This window comes from Phaethon aethereus (assembly GCF_964289735.1).
Source record: "Phaethon aethereus genome assembly, chromosome: W".
Taxonomy (NCBI): Eukaryota; Metazoa; Chordata; class Aves; order Phaethontiformes; family Phaethontidae; genus Phaethon; species Phaethon aethereus.
In genome coordinates, this window is record NC_138581.1 from 7873690 (window position 1) to 7899126 (window position 25437).

Consider the following 25437-nt stretch of genomic DNA (forward strand, 5'->3'; position numbering starts at 1 on the left):
TCCTATCTCATACTCATTTTTCTTCATAAATGCATGATCTGTGCTTCTCCACAGCAACTTTCATCTGAAGATCTCACAGTTCTTCGCCTTCTGCAATTTAGAGCTACATCTTGGGAAACAAATGTGGTCCCTTCACTTGTTCAGTAAATAAAAGTAGTCAGCATGATGAGATACTTGCCTTTCAAGAAAAGCTGTGTCATACAAGGTCAAACTAAATGATCATACCAGACTTGAACACTATGCCTCTTGCCACCCAGTTTTTATTGTGAGAGATAAGAAGGCTTTGAGAGACACAAATAAAAATAAATTGGTGTGCATTTTAAACCAATAACTGTGCTAACTTAAGTGAAGTTGTGCTGAAATATTATCACTTCGGGACTCAGACCAACAGCAATATACCTTCTTAACTTGCAGTCATGCTTATGAGATGAGAAACTTCTGTTAGCTGATTTTAGTTGTATCGGTCTCTTTTTCTTTGTGTCAATTTTTAATTCAGAAATGTAAGGTTGTTCGATTTAGCAGTCCTGTGAAATCAAATACAACACGCTGATTCCTTCACTTGCAATGAATCCTTATGCTTTTATCTAAGAAGACAGATTTTGTTCCACTGGCATAAAAAACAAAGCCAGATTTCAGTATGTCACTGGGTTACCTTTGATCCTTCCTTCTCCAAATGTCAGGCACTTCTTGTGCTTCTTTAGGGTCACAAGAGAACTTCTGAGGCAATTTGGAGACATTCAGGGCAGACATCCGTGTGCTGTAGGAAATGTCAGGAGCAGTTAGTTACCCACCAGGAACTTCCCTGACTGTGGTTCAGGAGTCATGTTCTTTATGATATTTGACCGCATAGAGATTAAAGCATCCAGTGACCTGATCGCCTGTAACAAGAACTTTTATAATGGATTGCTCCTCAGGCTGTTTTTTTTTTTCTGGAAGAACCATGAGTAAATCAGAATATTTTAACTGACTGACAATTTGCTGCTAATTATGTGGTCCATTCTATATATATTTTACATGGAAATAGTTTTTCTTCTGATGATAAACATCAATCATTTCTGCAGGAAAATGTATTTGAGTTTTGAAAGTGAAACCTACCTATGTAAAGTTTAGAAAGGCACTGACTCATACCAGCCACCTAAACATTGCCTGATAAATCCCATTATGAGCCTGTAATTTTGTACATTTACACCAGATGAGTACCTGACCCATCAGTTTTGCTTGCTAAGCAAAAGAAATGTGAGGTTTTTATTTCATAATTTTCTTTCTTAAGGTCCCAAGGATACTAGTATGCATGGACATGTAATAGCAATCAAATTGTTTGCACTAGTGTCGTGGTTTTGCCCCAGCTGGCAACTAAGCCCCATGCAGCCACTCACTCACTCCCCCTCCCGCAGTGGGACAGAGGAGAGAATTAGAAAAAAAACCTCGTGGGTTGAGATAAACACAGTCTAATAGGACAGAAAGAGAGAAGGAAACAACAATGATAATACCAACAAAGGAATGTGCAAGAACAAGTGAGGCCCAATACAACAATTGCTCACCACCTGGTGATCGACAGCCCGTCCCCCAGCAGCGATTCCCACCCCCCAGTCAACTCCAGTTTATGTACTGGGCATGATGTCGTATGGTATGGAATGTCCCTTTGCCCAGCCTGGGTCAGCTGTCCTGGCTGTGCCCCCCCCCCAGCTCCCCGTGCACCCCCAGCCTTCTCCTGGCAGCCCAGCACGAGAAGCTGGACTGTCCTTGACTGCTGAGCAACAACCCAAAACATCAGCACCTTATCAACATTTTCTCATCCCAAATCCAAAACAGCCTCACACGAGCTTCTGTGAAGAAAATTAACTCTATCCTGGCTGAAACCAGGACAACTAGACACACAGAATTGGTATCACTGTCCTTTTTTACTTGGTAAGCTGTTATTTTGATCACACAACCAACCAGAGCTCAGACAAAGTACAACAAAGAGATCAGAAATGATGGTGAGTTTATCATTTTAATTCAAAGCAAAACATGACTCCAATGGGCGACAGAATGAATACAAGAGTAAACAAACAAACAAAGATTTAAAAAATCCCTTTTTGACAGGGAAAATTATTTTTTCTAGGGCTGATTCTTTTAACTTCGGACACAGAGAATAAGTCAGTGGTGGGCAACCTCCCTGACATATGAGAGTATGTGTTTGAGCTGTTTTCCGATGCTTAAGAATATGGATGAATTGTTCAGGAACACAGAAGAGTTGCATGTAAGGAAAGTAGAACTCTATGGCTAGAGTTCCAAGTAAATTAAATATATATATAGATGTATATACGTGCAATACAGAAAAATAATAAAATAACACTCTGAAATCTGATCAGTAAAGATGTATCTCGCTAACAGAAAGAAATGTACTTCTTTGTTGATATCAATGATACAGGTTGGTCACCCGTAGATCACTAGTGTAAAGCTTGCTTTTCTCACAAATTGTGAGAAATAGCCAATATATTCACAGTGAGAGGAGAACAGCCTGTTCCTGGAGGACTCAGAGCTAAGGAGGCTGTGGTACTTAATGCTTCTCCCTCTCTCCCTATCTTTGGCTTTGGGATCATTTGCTGGTATAGTCTTCTCCCAGGATGTCTGTCTACACTGGCAAATTGGACAGTCCCAAGAAGCATTCTTGAGCACTAGAACTCAGTCATACTTTGAAATTATCACAGCAATCTATACCAAGATTTTGGAAGAAACCTATTAACACTCTCCCAAAGGATTCTTGATCGTGGCTCAAGACTTTGCACAAACCAAGGACCGCTTGCAAAAGGCAATTCAGAAACAGACACCCCATTTTAAAGGATAAGAGGATTTAATAGCTTGGATATGGTGCTCTGTGACAGTTAGTCTTACTGTCAAATACATTTCCAAGCATATATGGCTTTCATGCACAGAGGAAAAATGCAAGGCAATTAGATAAAAGGTAAAAAGCTCTTTACAGTAACAACGATACAGTCCTGACCAGTGTAATCTAACTTTTAATCTGAGGAGGAATTTAGAATTGGAGCTTTCTTCAAATCTAAATTATCTTATTTTTAATTTACTATAATAGATGTAGCCATAGACTCCTCTATGCAGGTCTTCTCTATTCTCTATTCCAGCATTCCAGGAGAGCAAAAGGAAGTTGTCCTGTTCTTCTTCTAGACTATTTTTCTTTTCCCTTCTAGAGTTGTGGAGACAGATCTGTTCCTGCTCAGGGAAGAAGAGACAAGATGAGGCTGAGGAGATCTCCACAGGCATACTGGTTATTTTTCCAGGACTTCCGTACCCAGGCAAATGTTTATTTGTTTTGGTGGGTTTTTTTGTTTGTTTGGGGTTTTTTGGTTTGGTTTTTTTTGACTGGACTACATTTCTGGGCAGAAGACAACTCTGGCCAGACAGGTGTTTCTTATAACAAATTGATTCGGTTAAAGCTATTTGTTACAGATATCCCTAAAAGAAATGTAGGAATTTTGGTACATTGTGTTTGTATTTTGACCATGTTACAGCACAACTATCATTTGCAGAGAGCTGCTATCAGTTCCTTTGTGCAATTATCTTTCTCATTTGCTTCCTTAGTGACCTGCTTCGTTTGAAGAAACTTAACAAAACTGTTGGCTATTGGAAATGAAGAAAGCAAAAAATACCTGTGTGTTTCTGTAATGGTTGGTAAGGGAAGAAGAAAGTCTCTCGCTCCAGTCTGTCTTATAACAATGAATCCCAAGAGCTAAGGAACAGAATGGAAAACAGTACTCATGTTTGATTTTTCCATTAGCAGCCTCCAAATACACACTCGAGACTGTAGGCCTGCAACTGCAATTGTGTATGTAAAAATACTCAAAGAATTAGTAGCATTGATCGCAGAGGGCAATAAAGCTTTCAGTTCAGTATTTCAATGGGGTTTTAGCTCATAGGCCAGCAATTTTCTTTACATCATGGCAATTAATTTATAACCTAGTTGAAGAAATGGCAAGATCTGCATATCAACACATTGTTGTTTTGGAATACACTTTGCTCTTTCAAAGAAAACAATGCCTTTGTATGGTTTGTATTGTAGTTAAGGCAAATTCCTGCAACTTTTTATAGAACCTTCCAAGTGTAGATGTCAAAGTACACTACATAAAATAGTAATGCTTTTTCATCAATATATCCACAACTATGACTATAAGCAGAACTATTTAAAGCTCAACATGGAGATATTTCATTCATGGAAACAGAATAATTAAGGTTAGATGGGAATTCTGGAGGTCACTTTGTTCAAACCCTCACTCAAAGCAGGTCCAACTTCAAATTTACATTAGGTTGCTTAGGGTTTTGTTTTGTTTTCTTCTTTTGGTTACCTTCTTTCTTCATTTCACCCTTCTATCCATTCTTGAAATACTTTTCTTTCTTTTCTCCAAGCTTTAATTTATATTTTACATTTTTTCCCATTTTTCCTCTGTATTGTTTTTTTTTCTTCTTTTTGTCTCCTCATTTTTCAAATAATCTTTCATCTCCCTCCTTCCTTCACCAATATTTCCTTTCTCTTGTCCTCCTTGATTTCGTGTCTAATCCTTCTGCCTCTTCCTTGAAGTTCTTTTTCGTATTTTTTGCTGTCTTTCACTTCTTTATTCTACACTACTTCTCTGACAGTTTTGTCTTGTAATCATTTCCTGTTCAAATAGTTTAAAGGATCTGTAAGGCAAAAAGCATTTTTAGCAATTGTGGCTCTCATAGAAGTTGTTAAAGGACAAATATTTTATCCTAAATCTGCATATCCTCTTCGCAGTCCTCCTCCCTTTGCATTTGCTGCTAGCACAGTCATCGTATACCCTTGCTACTTCCATAGAAGATGTGAGGGAAGTTCAATATTTATTAGATTATACAGCTACAATCTCTATAATACAGCGAGAGCCATTTGAACTGTGCCTCCAAACTGTCTAATAGTAGATTTATAAAGTGCTCGTATATACACAACAAATGTCTATAATGGGACATATTTCATCTCCCTGAATAACCTCCCATCTTATGATAATGACTGGTCCTCCAGAGCTGAAAATTATATTTAAATCAACACTAATTAATAGCCATGGTTAGATGCATCCATTACATCAACAAATTTTTGAATCCGTTGGTACTTCCATTTTCCACAACATACAGCAGCAACCACTTCCTCAGTGTCTTGTTTGAAAATCTAGTTCTTTTTCTTTTAACCTTTGCCTGATAATTTCTCTTGTTCTTGTATTCTGAGAAATAATGAATGATCACTTTCTATTCCGTTTTTCTGCATTAATTAAGTCATGGAACTCCATGCCACAGGATCTTGTCAAATCTGAATGTCTGTACGGTTTCAAGGGGAGACTGGACAAGGTCATTGAGGATAATTACATCTGTAGAACCCATCTCCAGCTCAAAAAACCCTGAGCTGCAATTATTGCAGGCTCAGGAAGTAGCAAGAAAAATATCACATACACTAACCCTGATCTTATACTCATTACTGGACATCTATTTTTGGACAACGGCAGGATATTGTTTTAGATGAGCCTTTGGTATGACACACTGTAGCTGATCTTACATTCTTATGCATGATTTCAACTCTACCTTATCACTCTTCAAACATACTACTCAAATTTTTAGCAAAGTTTTTGAGAGGGCATCATTTTGACATCCCCTCCTGTATCAGAGAAGGCATCTTCATGAGAAGAGCATTGTACAAACTTGAGAGAAGGGGAGAGTGTGCTAATTATTGAATGGCAATCTATGGGATCACCTGGCCTAATTGAGATATACAGTCCTTTGTTAAGTGGGTCGGCCATGGGTCAAGGGAACAGGTGGTTGAGCGCAATTTCATAACTGCCTGTTTAATATCTGGCTCTGAAATTTCCCTGAAGTTGTCAGGGAGGAGAGACGGGATCATTATCAAAGATTGTTTGGAGAGGCAGAATCTATACTGGTGGGGAAACTGCTAATTACCATCTAATCTTTCCAATTTGGGCAGCAATAAAATTTAAATAAGATTGGCAAGTAGCAGGATGGCTTTCAGATGCTGCCCCCACCACTGTTCCTGTCCCCATAGCCTGACATCAGATGCAAAGCTTCAGCCTGGATGTTCTTCTACTGCTTCATACATTATGACTGTTTAGTTGTGCATAATTACAAGGCACTGGACTGAATAGGTTTAAGACTGAAATTGTCAGTTTTCTAAACACATTAGCAAATCTTGGAATTTGGATCAAAAATCTGGAGCTATTTTTTTAAATTGCAAACATTTCTGTCCATTCCCAAAGTACTTGGGTTATCATATTGTGCTTTATAAATGATGTAAGATTTATGAAAAGCCCCTGAGTTGGCCACTGAAAACTCTTGGCAGCATGAATTACAAATAGCAGCATGCAATATGGGCAGCATGGATTTACAATTAACCACTCCTTCAGCATTCAGCCATTTCAAATGTATGCAATGTTTTGTGCTACACACCATTCAAGCCCAGATAAAGTGTTAGGTGCTGTGCTTGTGGAAATGAATGCCCCTAAAATTCTGTGTAAGATTTAATAAAGATGTTATGACCAATGATTATTTATTCCTTAATTAATTTTATTTTTAAATACAATAAAAACAGCTCTCACTAGCAATGACAATGTCATGTTAGATTCTGTGATGTGGTAAAAACAGTCTATGCTATAGGATTGGCAGAAGAGTAGTGCAGCCATATATATCTGAACCATGTTCAAAATCAAAACAGTAGCAAATGTGCTTTTTCTTCCTAAAAGAAGAAATTTTCATATTTCTTTGAAGTAGAAAAGAATAAGATTTTTTTTTTTAATTTAATTTAGAGAAAGGTATCAGAACACTTGACACCATGGTGACTCGTTATTCTATATTTCATTCCAATACAGTTCATAACCTCATCTTTGGCTGAGAAGTCTATACTTCTCTGCTTATACTAAGACTGCCACGTAGGTGGTAATAGGTATATAATTAACTATGATAATTTAAACAGGAGAGAAAAAAGCTAGCTTGCTTGCTTGCTTGCTTTCTTGCTTCCTTCCTCCCTCCCTCCCTCCCTCCTTCCTTCCTTCCTTCCTTCCTTCCTTCCTTCCTCCCTCCCTCCCTCCCTCCCTCCCTCCCTCATTTTTTGTTTGTGATTTTTTTCTTGTTGAGTTTGGAAGTAGACATAGGAAGGTAACAAGCCTTGCCCAAACTCTTAAACCAACCTTGTATTTTTCATTTTTGTACCTTACTTTGAACATAATTTTTTACATTGCTCTTGCACCAGTAAGGTACAGGGATGTATTTATTTAAGTTTTGTTTGTGTGATCATAACGGGTTTTCACAGGATATTTGTATCAACAATCTTATTTTTAAGGTCCTGACTAACTCATGTTTTCTTGCAGGGATCCCAAAATACTGAGGTAATAAATGCTCCTGATGAGTGACTCCATTTTTGTTTCCACCAAGAAGCTTCAGTGTCATTCCTAATCCGGTTTAATGGAATGCTTTGTAGAAAATTCCTCATTCAATGGTAACAGCAGAAAAAGAGCTGATGCAGTTGGTATTCCATTAGAGAAGCGTCCTGCTATGAGTCAGCAAGTGAGAGCGCCAGGCTTTCATTAATGGAGTTGTCATGTTAAAGGATGATTATCTGCCAAATTTCTGGCAAGGCCAAGGAGGTCTTTTAAAAGAAAATCAGAGGACAGGTAGCCATTCATTTTCTCTCTGGTTTTAGTACACTACGTGATTGGGTTCATCATTTTCACTTTTATCTTTTGAAAAATTAAGTATCATTGCTGTTGTCCTGCATTGTAAGAAGGAAAAAAATAGCAGGAAAAACATGCTAACAAATATGTAGGGCTAAAAATACCCCCTACAATATCATGGAGTATAAGATGATTTCCACTACTTCTATCTTGCATTTAACATCTGATGGATATTAAGCCTTCATGGGAAATAATGAAGGTAAAATCCGTGGTGTGCTATAAACGATTCCAGCTTTATTATGGAAATTACTTACAAATCTGTAAGACAGGATTTTAAAATATGACCAATTTTTTTCAGTTACCTTTATTTCTCAGTGTCTATGATGAACATATAGTTCAAAAGGAGCTTCCTTAAAATATTCTGAAAGATGTTATCTAAAATCTGAACTGTTAGATGGATTGAGTGTGATCACTGCCAACTTTGAAAAATGTTGGAGATACGATCATGCCATTTCTGCTATGACAGTATAATGGCAACAGACTTACATACCATGTTTTTTTATCTAAAATAACAATTATTAGTTATTATTATTATATTAACATTTTCTGGTGTATATATCCATAGATATATACAGAATAAATAACAAAATTCCAACAGGAAGAAAAAAGCTGAACTAACATAGAACTCTCTTAAACATCTCTGACAAAATATAATATAATGAAAACAAATGGACATTTTGATTAAATAGATATCATTAATGCGGTATGTTATGATCTGAACTCAGAGTTTAATTATCTAATTAAGAGAAAAGAAAATCATTAAGGTCTATGGAATCAAATAATTCATTTTAGGAGAGAAACAGAGGGAAAAAGCATTCCCTTAATTGCAAACTGTCATCGGCATGTAGCACCTAGGAGTAAATTTTGCCGCAAGATGTCATGCCTAGCTGTATTGTACAGCAGGTGGTGGATGAATCACACCAGCTTCATGAAGAACTGCTGTGGAAAGGAGTGTCATTAATGGGTAGAGCTCCAGACTGGGAGTAAGGTGTCCTGAGTACTATAAACAGTTCTCTGTCTGACATTTGGCAAATCACTGGGCATCAGTTTGTTTAGCTGTAGAAGAATCATATGCCGTTCGAGCCCTTGAAGACCTGAAGTAGATTGGCTGGTCTGCTGCTGAAAGAAGTTGCCAGATGAGGGCAAGGAACCTCCCTAAAGTCATCTCAGACTGAATGAAAGCAAGGAACAGGACCCATGCAGCGTCACTTGCTCAGGTACCAGCATAACGTAGTCTACGATTATACTACATGGACATATACCAAGGATTTGCAGAGTTTGCATTCAGTTCGGGCACGTTTTTGGATGAGGAATACTGATTCTTTAAACACTTTCCTCTCAGGTATGCCTAGATGGTACATCGCATGAATGCAGTTCCCTTATTAACTATGGAGCCATATACACTCTTTACTCTTTCTGTTGAAATAGATGTACTGGAAGAAGGTGAAATGACCATATGTTAAGGTATGATTGGATTAATTTATCCCCTGAGAATGGCTGCTGTTTTGGGGTTTTTTATTATGTTTGTGAGAGGCAGGTAGAAAATTATGTCACTGCAGATTTCTCCCCATAAGTTAATTGATTAGGAAAGATGCACAAACCTTCATGGTGGCCCTAATGAGAAGGGTTGGGACATTTAATCAATGTGAATCTTTTTGCTTTCAAGGGTCCTGAAAAACAAAACATTTTTTTATTGATGGTTTATTTTGAGGGTGCAAATAAAAAGAAGCCAATTATAAAGTTCAGTAAAGTAGAGAGAACATTACTGTTCCTAATGCTTTTGCAGCACAAGAGACAGGTCCAGATTTCAAACTGAGATCTAATTTCCAGTTATGGATGTGACCTACTTTTCTGAATCTGGAGATGTATGTATCCCCTACTTTCTCCCATTATTCTGCACACAAAGTTGGAATTCTGATGATGAACTGCAAGGCATAATGAGGAAACCTACAGTACAGGGAAATTTGACCACATCTACAAAATGTAGAGACAGAAAAGGGATTTTGTGGCCATTCTCTGTTTTCTAGTTGCTCCTCAATCTATAGTTTAGATATAACTAATACGTCAACTGCTATAAAGGTATTCAGGGTAAACACAATAGGTTATGCAGAGTTGTCAAATAATGGGTAAGAGAAAAGAAAAAATTAAAAATCGATTCAGAAGATGACAGGTCTAATGAATGAAGATAAGAGACTGGAGAATAACTTTTTTAAAAATAATAGCTCAACAGGAGACCACTGAAGTGAAAACAGCTGCTGGGACTATTACACAGAAAACAGCTTGAAACAGCTACAGCTGCATATATTTGTTACTAGGAAAGGATTTCATATGTATGGAAAAGTCCATCCAGAGAACAGTTGGGGACAGATGTAGCCAAGGCAAAGCTGGATCTGCAGAGGGAATTGGAGAGTCTGGTTGGTTTCAGAAACTGAGGTTTAAATAGCAGAAGTTTGTATGAATGGTCCATTATCTGGATTGAATAATGATCTTTGGCTTTGAGGGCAGGGAATTTGCTGCCTGAGTATCTGAAACCAGGTGTTGCTGGTTTTTTATGTGGCTAGTACCATCTGTTCTGCGCCCAACAGAACACTTCAGCCCAAATCATTTATTTTACAGCTGCGGATGCAAAGGTGAGCGATGCCCTATGGAAGGCAATTGTAGCATGACATGGGGGGACTACAGAGCATGACTGTGGATGAGTATTCGGACAGATCTGGACTGGGGAGACCTATTATAAAAGCATCAAACTATATGGCCCACTTTTTCTCTATATGAAACGTCTGCAGGTGACTGGACCCTGCACTCCCAACCTGCTACTAAGTTCTGTTTGTTGACTAGTGAGCTGGCAAATACAAACTGGGAAAGCTTGTGCCAGGCCTTTGCAGATGTTTGTGAGCCGCTGCTGATTCATCTTCAGGATGTACCACCTGCCTGTGACAGTGGTTTGGAGCATGGCTTCATGACGAAGGGATAATGTACAGCACAGGGAGATTTTTTTTTTATTTTTTCACCCAATTCTTAACATTCTTATTCCCATCATTCTTTAACAGTGGAAATACGGAACAACAAGAGGTATTTTCTATGCAATGAATGCCTTTGCTTGTATCCTATTCATAACCATCAACAATTTCCCTGAATTTCTTGGGACTTTCTCGGTTTCTTTCGTTAATTTTATGCACTGCAGTTTACAGCTGTACCCAGCAGGAATGTTGTACAGCTGGTCCAGCATATAACTTCCTAAATTCCCACTGCTGACAACCTCGTTTCCTCATCCTCAATCAGGTTACCTCCTCCAACCTCTCTTTAAGCAATCTAGCTAAAACATTAGAAGAAAGGGAGTTGTTATAACATAACAAAGCAGAATTATATCCAAGCTTTGCCATTTTTGACATTTAAAATTTTTCCCAAGGTAAGAAATCCTTCATTAAAATAGACTTCTCGTATCAGGTACATTTACAAATGGGTATTCTGAAATGAAATATGTTCTTAAGATTTTCACCACTGCCAGAATGGATATTAGTGGCAAATTTATTACATTTAATTTATGGATGATGTAGAAGTGGCTGGCCAGATGAGGAACCAGGAGACTCTGAAGACATGAACGTAGAAGTACTAAGTTTCCAAGGTTGTGGGGTTTTTTTTATTAGACACAGATTTGTCATGTTTTCAGGCTCCCGCATTTGCAACAGGGACCTTGAAAGTGTAGGTTTTCAGGAATCCCAGCAGCAGAAACGTAAAGTGGTACGAATAAGACCACAGCTCTCACTGCTTCTCAAGTCTGTTTTGCAGTGAAGAGTTTGCAAGTCTGGAAAACCTTCCAGGATCCTAGAATTCTTCATGCATATCTGGAAGTTTAGGCTGACAATTTTGTTGGGCTATTGTCTTCAAGGGCTTGAGGACTTTCAAAGTCCTGATTCCATAGCAAGAACATTAGGAATTTCAAGAACTGAATTCTTGAGACTTTCTTATTACTGATCACATAATATAGTCAGGAATAAGATTTTGTGGCTTCAAGACTGTCTTTAAGCCACAGAAATGGGAAGCATCAAGCACTCAGTTTAAGACACACCTAGGGTAAAAACCTAACGTGAATGTCTTGCCTCCAGGGAAGAAGTTATTGACCTTGAGGCCTCAGCTTCTTCAGTAGTGACCCATGTATCATGAATCAGCTGAAGTCCACAGTAGCTAGTTGCTTTCTACCATTAACTCTCATTGTAATTTTTCATTTCCCAGAAGATTTAGTCCTGAAGGTGTATTTAATAAAGTTAGTACTTTCCCATTTGGACCACTGTTGGATTCAAAGCAAATAAATGTCATTTCCCCTTTAAATGAAGGAACTGAAATCCTGTAATAGTACAGTGTATTTAGGTTTAAAAGTCTGTCTGAAGACTTTCAGTTGTAATGTGTAGATTTTTCCTACTCCAGTCTGAGGAATTTCTAAAGTTTTGTTTTAGTAACCAGGATGAAAGATAACGTACTTAAGTGTAATTTCTTTCTTTCCTTTACACACTTTTCCATGCAAATGTTAACAATTATTAGTTACACTCTAGTTCCCATATCTTGAATTCTGTTAATGTAAGTATTTTCATCTCTTGTTCCATTTTCTTATTGAAATATTTACATCATTACTGTTGTTGTTGACATTACTGTGCCTAATGTCTGCCTAAAATTTATAGAAATTTACCCTCCGCTAGATTTTAAATTTGGATCATAAAAACTCTCTAGTGCTAAGATATTGGGTCTTCAAACAACTTACAAGTCTGCTAACTGTGGAGTGAAAGAGAGGAGACCATTTTCAGATGAAGAAACATAGTTAAATAACTTACTATTTTCCATGTTCTTGGAAGGAGAGTAAGAAACAGTCAGATGATTCTTCAGCTGGAGAAATTACCCTGTACGGCAATGGGGATCTGTTGGAAATGTTTTTCTTTTAGGATAAAAAAGAAAGAAACTAGGGACTTATGGAGGTTGTGGAATCCCTACCCTTGAAGATTTTTTTAAATTTTTTTAAAAACATCCCTTAGGAGTTGTCTGGCCATATGATTTGACTTTAGACCTGAAAGAGCAACTAGGTAAGCTCTGGAGGTCAGTTCCAATGCTGAATTTCTATGGTTCTACATAAATAAGACATGGAGAGGACACGCCGACTGTTCTGAATTTACTTTGGCTATCTATCTATGGTCCTGTCAACTGCAAGCTTACTGGAGCCCTTGTACCAACACAACATTATTCTCTGGGATCAATTGCATTTTGAAAATTATGTTTATTCTGTTAAGCTGTACAGAATGCAAGAAAAGGAAAAAAAGTCAAAACTCAACAAACTTTCAACAGAGCCTGCTTACACACAAAGCAGAAACCATCGTGCAGAGTTATTAAGAAACATAGAAAACACATCATCTCCTTCTGGAAAACACTATGACTTGAATTGTTGAATCACTCTACATTTTAATGTGCAAATTTGTTCCTTGGCTTTTTGTTGAAAGGATCAAACCATTTGGCATTTTGTCTGAGATGTAAATGCATTAGGAAGATGCAGTATAATTTATTAAAATGTACAAAGGGAACAAAGAATAGGATTAATTTTCGTCCTCTTTTTTAATTCCAGGGGCACCACTAGGGCATTTAATACGGGTTAAACCAGATTCAAAGCTTTTCTTTAGACATTTAACATAAATGACTAAGAGCTTAATCAGCACATACCATTTAAATGCATTGAATGGAGGAATTGGACTGTACATTGCACTATAATTTATAGAGTTTTGTTTTTGATTACATAAGCGAAATACATTTTTTATGCCTTTAAAAGCATTCTTTTGTGATGTCAGAAAAAAAGGACAGTATTATTCTTCAGAAAATGGTGTTTCAATTTGGTAGCAGAGCCTAAAGTCACCCAAGTGGAAAAGATAACTAGCAAATTCCTCAAAGTCCTGTAGTTTGTGGGTTTTCTCTTCAAAATGTCCTTTTCTTCTGGGCCCGATAATGAACATTGCCTTTGCTTTCCACCCTATGTTGCTTCTACATTCTTTTTAACGGCTTTAAAAAAATTGACTTGTGAATACTTCTGGAACGCAGTTTAAACAGAATTAGAGAGAGCATCACTATTCTGGGCTTGCAGCGTGGAAGCAGAGCAATGCTGAAAACATGTTTTGCTTCCTTTTTTCAATCATTTAGTGATAGTATAAAAGTAATTCAGTCCCCACTTAAACAATACCTGGGGTAACTCTGTGTGTATCATCTGTTCCATCAGAGATGATTATAGGAAATTAAAGTGCTGCAGAGGCAAAAGTGGCTCCCATTTGAAGGAACTTTATCAAAATGTTAAGGAAGGATAATATTCTAAAGAGCTTACTTTTTAGTTTCTGTTTGCCTTCAGCAATACTGTCTATTACAATCGCTCTTCAAATTGCAGTTAGTTTCCTTTCTAACAAAAGGCATTGTTTTTTCCCCTTTCTTCTCTTATATCTTTGCAGGATATATCTTATCCAGAAACACGGAGAGCTCTTATCAGCAGAAAGGTAAGAAAAAGGAAATATCTCAGCAATGGAGATTTTTTTTGTAGTGTGTTTTATTTTTTTAGTAGGTCAGCAAAAGAAAAAAGTCCCATTTCCTGAGATACTATCCCTTATTGTTAGAAGAAGAGCTTGAAATCAAGATAAAGCTCTTATTCTCTGAGAATGCAGCCACGCTAAAATGCATACCTCCATCTCACATTGCTCTCTCTTTCTCTCTTTTTTTTTCTTTCTTTCTTTCTTTCTCTTCCTGTCTCTTCTTCTTCATGTTCTTTTCTTTCCTAATAAAATAATTTTAATGTAAATTTTATTACTGTGGATTTTATCCCTTCTGACAGATCCTACCTACAGTATTGGAAAAACAGGAGCAAAATCAAACTTTGAGAAATGAAATATGTATATATGCATATACATACACACACAAACATATATATATAACTTCACATTTGCATATTTATATATATTGCTGAATAAATATATGTGTAAGTATATATATGTAGGTATATATATATGTATAGCATTCTTCATATGTATATATATGTACGTAAGGATATAAAGGAGCTCTTAGAAGCTGGAATTCAGCTCTCATTATGGAGGTTAGTTGCATAATGGTCTCAGTGTCATCCATTTACTCTAGATTTAAGACAGTAATGTATTAAATAACATGATTGACATCTGTCTGGTGTGGCTCCTTTCTCTCATCCTCTCTTCAGCCAGAGTTGTACATGCCTAGAATGTTACTTCATTTTGGTAGTCTTTGATTTTCATCTTACGAAATACTTACCCAAATTGAGGTATACATGAGAGATGGGGGAGCAAAATCGGTTAGATTGACCTGAGCACCAAACATGGTAAAATCTGTGCAGGTTCTTAAATCCTACCAGAGTTTGTTCCATTCTCTCAAACTGTTCACTAAGAAATCTTTGTCTTTTGCACAGATGCTACAGTGGACAAAGTGTGCAGTTCTACACCCTGCTTAGTCCTCTCCCAGTGTGGGATGATGCTGAGAAGAAAGGCTGTATACATATTCCCCATCCCCAGTGGACATTCCTGTTCCTGCTTTGCACTGAAGCTGGGAACACCAGAGCAGTGGGTGCGTCAAGTCCGTTCCTAACAGTTGCTGGACTGATGGAAAATTTCTGCCTTGTTTGCCTCCCCAGCCCCCAGGTAATAATTGTGTATCAGATGAACACCGTGCTTACCTACTAACTGACGCCTAACAATTAGTTAGCACTATCTGAACTAATTATGCTAAGGACCCTGTTTAATCAGTCGAGAGAAATACTTTGAGATTAAAGTTCTTGGAGCCTATTTTAGACACTTATCCTGGAGTGAGAGTAATTGCTCTTTGGAGGCACCCATTTTCCTCTATTGTTTCTAAGGGATGACTCCCTCAGGCTTACAAGCCAGATGTCTAAGCCAGGGCAGCTGAACCCCACCTGTTTTTCTTTCAGAGGTAGTACTCAGCAACTGAGTCATCCTCACCGAAGTTATCAGGATAATTCTTAAAAGTGTTCACAGAATCCCAGCTATCACTTCGCCGAGGAACAGTTAAGGGGAGGGAATATGTGAAAAAAAAGCACATAGGTTTAAATACCAAAATATAAATACTCTCTGCTAGAACATCGAAAAAAAAACCTGTAGTCAAATTAAACCACTAACACATTCTTTTTCGATTTCAGCTTAGGCTGTGTCTAAACAAAAGCACATGTTCAGATGCTAAGAGTGTCCTGAAGAGCTGGGTTAGGAGACAGCCAGAGACAGCTGAGAGTGAATAGAGGGAGGTAGAATCACAGGATCATTTCGTTTGGAAAAGACCTTTAAAATCATCTAGTCCAACTGTTAACCTAGCACTACAAGTCCACCACTAAACCATGTCCCTAAGCACCACACCTACATGTCTTTTAAATACCTCTGGGGATGGTGACTCAACCACTTCCCCGGGCAGCCTGTTCCAATGCTTGGCAACCCTTTTGGTAAAGAAATTTTTCATAATATGCAATCTAAACCTCTCCTGGCACCTTGAGGCCAGTCCCTATTGCCCTATCACTTGTTACTTGGTAAAAGAGGTTGACACCAACCTCATTAACTCTTGAAGAAGGCCTGAAGTATTCATGCATTTGCACCTATTTCTCTTAGTTTCATTGATGCATTCACTGATGTGGCAGGAGGAAGATAACAGAAGGAAAGTCCCCTGCTGAGACACCTGAAATAAGATTTACTTATAAACCCTTTGCCGGCTGCTCTGGTTCTCTTTCAGTATATAAATACTCATGCCTTCACCCTACGTAAAGTCAGTAGGCAGAGGCTGACTCCAAAAATCAGGTCCTGGAAATCTGGTGGCTTTCAGACATGCCCATTTTCTCCACTGGCAATAACTGAGAGCTTTAGCAAATTACCTGGGTAACCTGAATCACACCTAAACCAAAGGCATTTCACTTTAAAGTGACATCAAAAGTAACCTGATTATTTTGGTTGTATCAATACTCACATAAGCATACCAAAAAAAGGCTAATTATGATCAGTTGAATAGTTAGAAAATAATTAAAAATAAAAAGAGACATTTAAAAGCCATCTGTGTCATGGGCAAATCTAAATTGGTTTATCAGTTGGAAGGTGTTTGCCAGAGAGACTTCGTCCAGAGTTCTTTGAAGTTATCAGAGCTAGTGTCAGTGAATATTGATGACCACCCCTCATGGTGAAGATGAACGTCATTTGGATCCATCAATCAGTCCTAGAGAGCCTAGCCTACCAGAGTCTAACCTACTCTGATCAAGTGCAATGTTGCCACGGATTTCATCGGAAGACAGACAGACCTCCTTCTCGACAGTGTTGTTTCCACATGGCTTTTGTAATCCTTTCCCATCGCATGAAACTGTAGCCTGTCTCCACAGCATGCTACCTATACAATCACACGTGTATTATGCACACACACCAGCATATATACACACACATATGTATAGGTATAGGTATAGGCACAGGGGCTGCAGGGGTGGCATCCGTGAGGGGAGGCTGGGGTTGCCTTGTGCCAGACACAGCCATTTCCACCTGGTTCCAGCTGGTTCCACAACAGCTCCACTGCAGGGAGCAGCTAAGCCTGTGAGGCTGGTGACACCTCTGGGAAAAAAATAGCTAAGAAAGGGCAAAAATGACAGATGAGCAGATGAGTGAGGGGGGGAAAAAAGTTGAAAGAAACCAACATTGTGAACACCAAGAACAGAGCAGAAGGTGAGGGAGGAGGTGTTCCAGGCCCTGGGGCAGAGTTTCTCCTGTAGCCCATGGGACAGGACCACGTTGGAGGAGATATCTACACTGCAGCCTGAGCAAGAGTCCACACTGGAGCAGGTGGATATTCCTGAACGAGACCATAGTTTGTGGGAAGGATCCACTCTGGAGCAGGGAACAAGTGTGAGAAGGAAGGAGCAGCAGTGTGAAACTGCTGTGTGTGGACCTTAACCATCCTCAGCCCCTGCACCGCTCAAGGGAGGCAGGTAGAGAGTCTCGGAGTGAAGTTGAGCCTGGAAAAAGGGCTGGTGACAAAGGAAACATTGCTTTAGTATTTTGCCTTACTTTTTCACTAAAGTCTATTTTAATTGGCAATAGATTAAATAAATTTTCCCCAAGCAGAGTCTGTTTTGCCTGTGATGGTAATTGGTAAGTGATCTCCCTGTCTTTATCTTAACCCAAAAGATTTTTCATTCTATTTTTCCACCCTGTCCCACTGAGGAGAGGAATGAGCGAGCAGCTGGGTGGGCATATGGCAGCTGGACAAGGTCAGCTCACTACAAAGACAGGCATACGCTTGACTATCGCCTATTAAAATATATCAGACTGCCTAAGGTTAGGTGACCAGCTACATGCACTTAAGCATGTAGTGCCTCTTGCGTCCTTACACAAATTTGCCTAAGGATTCTGAGCACCCAGAGCTGGTATTCGATTTGAAATTGTGAGATACTTCAGAAAATAACACCGTCTCCTCTAAATTCCTGAAGGATTTGATCAGAAATTTTATTCCAGACAAATATGTTGCAGATTTTGATCTTCTGGTATTAAAAGGTATTCTGCTAGTGAAACACAGTAATAGATTTTTAAGAATAAAAATAATTTCTAAAAAACATTGTTGCTGTGTGACTAAGCCTGAGAACATTTGTTTTTAACTCATCAAATCAAAAATTGTCAAAAGCATTCAGCTTTTAGCTGATTATGATGCTACTCAGTCTCTGGGTTTGTTTGTTATAATTTGGGGGGGGTATTCTTTTTCTTTTTCTTTTTAATGGGCACATACCAAGTGTGTGTGTGCCCGTGTGTGCACATTTTTGTCTTCACTTGGTTCATAGTTGATTTTTACACTTGTCTTGATAAATTACCAAGGGATCTCTTTATAAATATCCTCTTTGTTTCTCCTAAGCACAACGTTAGTAAAGGTTTTTTTTCATTAAGTCGACTTTTATGCATTAAAAGGGGGAAGGGGAACCCAGCACATTTTGTGATTTCAAAATTATTTTTCCCTTTTCTGCATTTTTTTTTCTTGCTCATCACTTAGATTTTTTTCCCTCCCATGCTGTTATTTTGTCAGTGATGACAATATGGAAATCCATACGTATTAGTATTCCAATAGAGATTTGCCTAGCCAAACAGAAGCAAAAAATTACGTGAATACAAATGTATTAACTGCAAAGATAAATCACAGCCTGCAGGCAACGTGAATAAGCTGAGGAAAGCAAGGAAAAGATGTGGGCTGGGGAGTGCAGCTTGAAACCAGTTGGAGTTGGAAGATGGAACATCACACACAGAAATCAGGAAACATTTATAAGCATAACTTTTTAGTATCGCACAAGCAGAAAACACAGAGTGATTGAAAAGCAAGCAAGCCCACAACCACACTGCAGTGGAGAAGTTTTATCAGCTTTGGAAATCATCTGTGCTCATTGTCAGGCTTTTTACAATTCTACCTTGGTTTGGGGGTCTTTTTCTTTCTGCTTCTTCTCCTTCTTCTTCTTCTTCTTACAAAAAAGTTTAAAAAATATGAACTTAGGAAAAGCCAATTTCATGTGCTGTTAATTTAATTCCCAACATAAAACCTTACTTCTTCTGATGGAAAATGAAATTACCCTTTCTACATCCTTTTTATCTGTCAATTAAATTCTTTTTTTCCCCCTTTCCTCCCCTCAAAGAAAAAAGAACATGCACTTTATTTGCTATATTTTCTGTGCTTGCAACAAAATGAAAATGGGAAGAGGTGGCATTAACTACAGTAAGTACACAAAACCTGCTTGATTATCGTGTAAAGATGCTGGAATGACAACCCCAGAGACTTTGAATCTCCTTTGTGAGGTTGTGGATGTCTAGGCTAATTTTCATTTTCCATTTGTCCTGGTATTGCATGGCAAAGCAGTTTTAATAATGGGACACTTAGCAGCATTAACTATTAACCTTTCTATTTTGTGATATCTTAAGGAAATGGCTTTTGGAGGCTGCTTTCTCTGCCTAAATCTGTATGTGAATAAAGATAGGAAAATTAAATGCATCTTTGGGGCAGAAAGAGAGGGCATTTGCTGTGATCCATTCTGTATAATGAATTTCAGGATGATATTTGTCTCTGCTTCATGTTGTCATTATTTGACAGTTATGAAAAAAATCACCGTCTTTGGCCTTGCTTGGTTATTATTTTTATTACCTTAGAGCTGATTGGAAAATAATAATTGGAAAAAAAAATCATCTTTTCAAAATTGAAAAGGAAAAAAAAAATGGAGGCAGTTTTGTTTGTTTGTTCACTTTTTGAATGAAGTAAAAAACACCTTCCAGGACCAAAACAAGCCAAAACTGATTCTTTTTATTTTTCAACAGCAGCACTGTAAAGAGAAGAAAGCCGATACCATTTGTTGACCCATAAAAGCCCCCGTAGCTCAACCACAACAGTTTGTCTTGCACGTGAGGATCTGAAATGTTCTAATCCTTATCTGGGGCAAAGATACCATAGGTAAATGAACTATAAGGTACTTTTGCCTTGCAGATATTTTGCAGCTGTGGTGGGGACTAGCAAAGTACCAGTGTCTGACTGCTGGGAAGCATCTCCTGGTGAATCTTTTCGTTGCAGCTTAAGACGTTACCACAACCCAATCTACCCACCATCCCCCTCTACTTACCCCTACAGAGAGCATGGCAGAAGCATCCACTTTTCAGCTGTGTCAGCTGGAAGTTAAGTTGCACTAAATTACACGAGTGGATTTAACTGTGAGCTGAAGTGGTGAGGCGCAGCTAGATTTTTTTCTTTTCTGTTACGTTTTTAGAGGAGAATAGCTTAGAGACTGGGAACCAGAGGGCTGAGCAAATATTTGTCGTAAAACCTCTGCAACCAGCTTTGCCAGAGGACATCTGCTGTCTTTTCTTTTAGAACAATTTTCAAGGAGGAGATTCTACTCGACTGCCCTTTGTCTTCACCGACCTTGAGAAGAAGGACAAGTGACAGCTAAATACTTTCTGCTTACATCTGTAAGGAATTGGGAAGTTTAATGCCAAGTTCTCCACTTAGGGATGCAGTGAGGGGCATTTCCTGGGTGAACTTTCTCCTATGTGGAGAGTCTTTGTATTGCTCAATGTGTCTGCGGGTTTAAATAAATAATATTGAATTTTATGTCCAACGGTATAAACATATCCAAAGAGAACCGGTTCAGTTCTGCCGCAGCAGAGGCATCTGAGGCATGATTCTCCTCTCAGTTACATCTGTAAAAATCAAGCACGGTCCTGTTAAAGTCAAAACTAAAGTTATACCAGAGGAAAGCCGGAGTGATTGAGAGAAAAATCAGGCTTACCGCCTATAAAGTTCAAGCAGAAATAGCATTACTTTTTTTCTAACTTGACTACATACACCTGGAAAGCATTCAAAGCCTGCACTTGCAGTTATTTGTTACTCCTGGAATGATTAAAGTAAATCACATTGTTTGATATGAAAAATATGTTGTACACACACTCCTATTTTTCTCACTGCTCTGCCCTCTGTGCTGCATTTTGTAGCATAATCAAAATGCAAAATACGTTTTGAAAAATTAAATGAGAGACACATGTGTGAATCATGAGGTTTATTTGCATGTGTGGCCCTTCAATTCATTAGAGATTTTAGTTTTTCCAGGAGGGAAACTGTCACATTTACATATTCTTAGACAAGCATGCAAATATTAGTCAGAAACTATAGCTTATTCAATGCATTACAAGCTCCTGGGTTGCCAAACAGTAATTTCAGTTCTTGAGTAATATACGTTTTTGGAAACCTGGCATAATAACACTGTATTATAGTATTGCCCACTAGGACCACTTATGATTTTGTCAGGTCCATTACCAAGACTTACATTCTGGGCCACGTACATTGTACGTCAGCCCTATAAATTTGTTATCTGACCTGCACAGTCTCAGTCCCAGAACAAATTTCTTTCGCAAATTTCAGAAAGCAAAATCACAGAAGCCGATTCTGAAGTTGCAGCTGGGCCAAAGGAGACAGAGCACGAAAAGAAAGAAAACCAACTAATATAAGTTCTTTATGTCCATTTCTGTGTTTCTGTGATCTAATGCCTTGCAGGGGTTTGCTACTGCAGATGCAAATATGCACCTCAAAGAATTTACACAATGAAAATACACAGTCGGTAATACTTTTCAACTGGAAAGAAGGTGTCTGTAATCTATCTGGGAAGTGGGCTATAGTGTTTTATATACCCTTGTTTGGCGTAAATTAATGAATTGATGTAACTGAACTGAGGTTACTCCAGTGCGTACTGAAGAAAATAGTTTACATCAGCTGAGTTCCCTTAAAAATTCCCATGGGTAAATTCAAGCCTGGTTAGAGACAAGGTCATTGCTAAGGTCAAGAATCCACTGGAGCAAAAATAGCTTACCAGGTTGATAAAAGTCCCAAAGGTTTCTGTAGCTAGTGTCAGAAGAATAGTGTGATTAGTATCACATGAGGCTAACTTTGGCTTTCAGCCTGGATGCCCCAGGACATATTTACATTTACTTAGGCTGCTCTTAAGTCTGGGTAAGGCTTAAACTCATGCTTCTGGCTTTTTCAGCAAGCAAAGATGTTAAAACTTGTATAATGAAAAACTGAACTCACAGCTGATGAAGATAGATAGCCTTATAGAAATTCATTTGAGGGGACATATTGATTGAACCATAGGGACTGAATTAAACAATAACATCTTCCAATTAATACTAAAGGGTAGGAGAAGTTGACCTATGTGTAAATTATTCTTGTTCTTTGGGCTAAAATATTAAAGACAACAATATTTGGTACAAATCATCACAGAAGCTTCGTGCTCTATGCAGTTATTCTAATCTCATTTTCACTACACCTTTTAGGGAACTGGGACCAGATGATTGCTCCCATTCACAAAATGTATGTAATACATTGACATAAAAGCAACTCTGTAGATATGGAGGTCTAGTTATGCTATCAGGAAGGTTGCAAGGAACCTCTTGTCGTGGCTAAAGGGGACAAAATTGATAGCTTCTGGACATCTGATACACGTTTGGAAAAAAAAAGTGTTTTTCCTAACAGGAGAATTATAAAATGCTCCTGCTTTTCATACACCATAACTTCTGCCCATTAAGACTGCACAAGGTTTCTTAGTATGCAGAGGGGCTATATACGTGGAAATCTGCTGGTTTCTACATCCGTATTGATAGGATAGACTGTAAATTCTTTGAAGGGACTGTTGCGGTCTATCTTGTTCATGATCCATGGATTTAGGACTTCTGAATGCACAGTGGCAGAGTATTCTGATGATCCATTACAATGTAGCAATGGTATGTAGATTATGGGCTGATTGTAGATATTTGGACTATGCCTTACAATCCATGGTGTGGTTCTTTGAGGATTTGTTAAAGGCACTGAGGATCAGCGCACTTTGACATGACTCCAAAGAGGAACTAAGAATTAGAGCTTGCCAAAATTTCACTACTGGCACGCCGTCACAACTCTGGCACAGTCCAAACACCGCTTACCTCAAATAAGCTCGCATGGGAAATGGTCTTATTCTAAGCACAGCAAAACAGATCTCAGCATAAAATGGCTCAAAAATTTTCCTAGAGGTTTGGGAGGTTCTTACAGCTCACACTGATTTCTGTGCTGCAACGGCTCTACGGATATTGAAGCCTCATTTAGCTAGTGTATGGCAGTGCTACACAGATTATGTACTTTTTGTCAGGGATCAAGAAAGGTATCCAAAAGAAAGAGTCTGGATCTAAGGATTTATTTTCTCCCTTATTTCATCAGTGTAGTAATACCCCATAATACAGATCTCTGAAAATTATTGATTGCCTGAATTTACATAAATTACAGTAACAGAAATTTTAGAGAGGCATTATGATCCACTGAATGTTACTGCATTATTGCATTTTGGTCACAGCCCTGATTCTGTTCTTTACCTGCAGGATAACTGTAGGCTACTCACCGTTTCCTTTTCCATTCCTGCCTCGTCTTCTTGTATTTTTATATTGTTTGTGAAGAGCTCGTCACAGCTGTGTTTATCACTAACTGCTGTATAGACAATGCCTTCCAGAAAAGCCATCTTGGATGAGACATTTAAACCCTGTTGTAACAGAAATAAAAGTAGGACAGGGGATTTTATGTACTTACAAGTAGATAATTGTCTATTCATAAAAGCAGAAAAAATATTATTACCTATGATCCCAAATCCCATCTTTTCTCAAGATAACTTACTAGCAGAATGTTGCCATCAAATATATTCTCCATCCCTTGCTCTTCTCTGGTCTCTGATCACATGTGCAAGTTGAGAAGTATACAAAAAACAGCCCTTTCATTAAGATTAAAAAGCTGCAGCCCTTAAATCATGCATTTATGCAATTTTTAACTGTTTCTAACTAGCACAAAATGGCTCGTTGGAATTATGCAAGTATAGATCATTTTAATTTGAATCATTGTAGAATCATAAAGGACTCCGTTCTTTAATTCTGTGCCTTCAAGTCAGCCACTTTGATTAAAAAATAATAAAGCATGAGAGCTGGAGGGTCCTTGCAGGTTCTTCCAGCTATCATGGATCCCTGATCTTTGGTACTAATTCTTCTCATTAATATTAATAAAGGGCTGATAGGCCATCTCAAAGCATAGTACAAAAACCATGCAATTAATTGCTTGTAGTGTTTTTATGCTTATTTTGCACAATGAGAAGCAATGCCTCCGGAGTCTAAATATCAGTTAATCAATAATATCAAATCCACTGAAAATGAGCCCTTCAAGTCCCTTTTTCATAAATCTTCCCCAATTTTCAGCAGGATTAAAACCAATTACATTTTGTTTGTTTTTAAATTAAAAAAAAAAAGAAAGAAAGAAAGAAAAAAGAAAAAGAGAGAAAGGAGAGGTCATACAGACAGATTTGTGTATGTGCCCCGCACTTCTCCTTTCAGTGCTGTAATTTTTAATATGTAAAATGCTGGGGTTTAGATTCCCTTTCTTCTCCTCTTCTAGAGAACAGTCAAGGTATTCACAGGAAATTAGACTTGAGCACTATCAATAAAGTCTTCTCAACAGGTTCCTGCAACTTCGGAGATACTAACTGTGTTGATCTGGATGGCATCCCCTAACTGTGCAAGATTATGCATCGTATTTTGGCCAGCAAAACCTTTCAGAAAATTGAGAACTCCTTTCCCATCCTGAACTGACCTACACAGACGTCTGATCCGAGAGTGAACAAGAGTCAAGGGTAGGTACTCTCTTTTGCTGTCCTCAGACCAGATGTGCAGCAGGGCCAAAGACTGAGTCCCTTTCACCCCACCACATCTCAGCCCTGCTGTTACACACAGAGGTAAATTGTTGTCACTGCAGAACAAAAGAGGAAATGATTAGGGGTTGGTTTGTTTGTTTGTTTTTAAATACAATATTGCACTAAGTTTTTGTATTGGGGATAGCCCAGATCATCAAAATAACAAAATATGGCCTTATAAAGCTGAATGTCCAAGATGATCCCCTCTTTCTTGTCATCTGTATTCAAGCGGGCATTGTGCCTACTGGTATAGATGGTGTTTAAAACATAATTCAGTGGGAGAAAGACTGAATCCCTAAAATACATTTTTTGTTGCTGGGTTTTTTTTGTTGATTTGCTGTTGCATGATGGTATAGAAAATGGATTTAGAAGGAGGTAGGGTTGTGGTTATTTCCAATTGCAACGTTGTGGGGCCTA